This window comes from Ailuropoda melanoleuca, unplaced genomic scaffold (genome assembly GCF_002007445.2).
Source record: "Ailuropoda melanoleuca isolate Jingjing unplaced genomic scaffold, ASM200744v2 unplaced-scaffold5907, whole genome shotgun sequence".
NCBI lineage: Eukaryota > Metazoa > Chordata > Mammalia > Carnivora > Ursidae > Ailuropoda > Ailuropoda melanoleuca.
Genome location: NW_023232803.1, coordinates 2,613 through 5,547, shown reverse-complemented (window position 1 = coordinate 5,547; position 2,935 = coordinate 2,613). Strand labels below are relative to the sequence as shown.

Sequence of the window (2,935 nt, the reverse complement as noted above, 5' to 3'; positions counted from 1 at the left end):
TTATCAAGACTTACTGAAATGCAGTCTTCAGTATGAATGCCCTGTACACAAACTATACTGCAACAAAGTGTGTTAAACAAAAAAGGAAACAACAGAAAGAACTGTCAGATTGACCCACGGTGGCAAAAGCAGTTTCAGGGAGGAAGGGGTTGAAAAGGTCAAGTCATCGGGGACAGGAGGAAAGGTGATGCAGTTTTCAGGAAAAGCCTGTTAGGAAATGCTCATGAGAGTGAGAAGTTGATTTGGATGATTGTTATCCTCAAATCTTCTGAAAGATGTAAATGTTTTCCCTCTGAGACTCAGACAGGAAGGAAGAAAGAAGACTCAGGCGGAGCGAGATCTTCCCCTGCTTAGACGACTCCTTTCCTCACACCCGAGCGGCAGCTGGACTCTGGCGGGAGCGCAGGTTTCCTGAGTCTTGCTGTGGGGCTCGGGCCACTGTTCCTTGTGCCACCCACGCACCGTGGTCCAGGCGTCACGTGCAGCAGAATTAACACCCTCCCCCCACAAGGATGAGAGTCCCAGTCTTGCCACCTCTCAGCTTTGTGACCCTGGCCACGTTACTTCAACTCTGGTTCAGTTTATTCTTGGTGACCAAGAACTCTCCATGCGAGTGTTAAACGAGGGAGCGCATGTCAGGTGCCTAACGCAGTGGCTGGCATGTAGACAGCGTTACATGAATGCACGTGTTTCCAAACTGCGGTGATAAAAGCAAGATCTTTAGTTCCGTTCTTCTTAGTCACTGTTCTGTATCTCTTATGTTTTGTGAGAAATGCACAAACCGAATCGGCTCTGCCCCTCCTCCATGTCAGCTGGTGTTAGGAGTCACCAGAAGTGGTAGAAAGTCACCCGCCTTTCTTGTGTAAGCCCTGAGTTGATTTCAGGCAGAAAAAACCCGAACTAAGTGTAACTTTCTGATGAGAATCGTGGTAGTCTAACAATGATCCCCGAAGACCTCCACACCCCAATCCCAGAATCTGTGAATACTCACCCGTTAAAAGGAGGCTTGCAGGTCTGATTAAATTAAGGATCTTCAGATGGGGAGATTAGTTTAGATCTAGGTGGATTCAGGGTAATCCCAGGTCCTTATAAACGGGAAGCAGGCAGTTCAGAGCAGTGGGGTGGTGTGATGGTGGAATCGGGAGTTTCGGGTGGTTTGAAGACAGGGTCTCAAGCCAGGAAACACAAGCAACCTAGAAACGCTGAGAAAGGAGAAAAAGGAATTCTTCCCTGCAGTCTCCAGGGGGAATGCGGGCCTGCCAAACATCTTGACTTCTAACAGTAAGTTAACTCACCTTTGTTATCTTAAGGCACTATCTGAGTGTTGTCCATGGGGGCAGAACTTCTTGGTCCTGATGTCTGACCATGGAGAGGTGAGCCTTCTGCCCAATGAGTGGGTGAGGGCTCTCTCCCAGACGGTTAGGTAGCACAGTGGAGAAAAATGAATACATTCCACCCTGATGGTACTTCTGCTCTGGAGCCGAGATTATCCAAATGACATCCGTTTAGTCTAAGGAAGGCAACATTGAACATGCCTTCATTCTCTATGACAAAATATATCGTGCTCTTTTTTTGAGAAACGACCAAAGCATGGAGATTACAATTCAGCTGTCATTCCTGAAAAGAAAGACACAGTAAAGGTAAAGGAGACTTCATTTCCCAAAGCAGAAGAGCTGAAGGCGGAGCTATTAAAACAATATACCAAAGAACGTGTAGAATATAATGAAGAAAAGAAGAGGGAAGCAGACGACCTTGCCAGGAATGCGGCCATCCAGCAGGAAGGAGCTCGAGAAGCAGCAGCAGTTAGAGAAGGAACAGTTCCTTGCCTTTAAGGAGACGATCCGGAACCAGGATCTGGAAAATGAAAGACTGGAAATTTTGTAGGAGTTTGGGAAGGTGGACCCTGGCCTAGGTGGCCCCTCCGGTGCCTGACTTGGAGAAGCCCTCCCCCATCACGTTCCCCACGGCACCCACGCAGCCTGTGGGCTATAATAACCGCTGAAAGCCCTGCCAAGTCACCCGTGGTAGACAGGTTCTGGAAACCTGGAGCACTGAGCAACTCAGAAAGTACTCCTATAATTGCCGGACTGCTCCACATGGTAGCTCTGCATGCGGTTTCCACAGTTAGCAGTTTCCACTTCTGTAGCTGCAGCCATGTGACCATCGTGGGTAGAGCAGAGACCATCACAGACCTCCCACTAGAATTTACACCCCCCAGGAACTATAAAACCATATTTGTGTACTGTAGCCACTGAATTTAAACTTTCTGGAAAGCTCTGGAATCTTTTTTAGACAGAATTGAAAGTATCACCTGGGGGAGAATGGATTTTCTATTTCTGGTTTGGGAAAAAAAAGAAATGGCTGTGTTTTTTTTTTCCTTAGGCAAGTGTGGAAAATAGCGTGATCATGCCAAGACAACTTTTCAGTCTTTCTGCAACTAAAACATTAAGTTGAAAGAATGGTAAATCAAATACTTACATACCCTTTGTTCTAGATTCACCAGTTAACTTTTTTTCCCTCCACTATCTTTCGAATTTCTCTGCCAACTTGTTTATTGTTTACCTTTGGAATTAAGGGCATCTATGCAGAAATTTGGAAGCCATTTAGAAAATCTTTGAGTTTTCCTGTGGTTTATGACAATATTAACGAAGCTTATTACACATTGAGAGACAGTTCACTGTGTCTGACCAGATGGCGAGGCTTGAAAACCCTGAAGAATGATTTTTTTCAGGGAGTAATATTATTTAATGAACTTCAGGATATTTTTTCCTCTACAAAAAAGTAAAAGGGGGGTACTGTCTGTGGCAATTTGTTGCAGCCATTGGAATCTGCTATGGGTATGTTGGAAGATGGGTGAAGATCCACGAATTCTCTGAAGAAGTCTCGAGTCAACTGGAACCTAAGACTACATTCCTGATCCACTTTCCCTGAAGCT

At 45.7% G+C, this 2,935-nt stretch overlaps 1 pseudogene; it reads left to right on the top strand.

Moving 5' to 3' along the window:
* The first annotated feature begins 1,355 nt into the window (after positions 1-1,355).
* On the top strand, positions 1,356-2,255 carry LOC105240875 (annotated as a pseudogene).
* Positions 2,256-2,935: the final 680 nt, after the last annotated feature.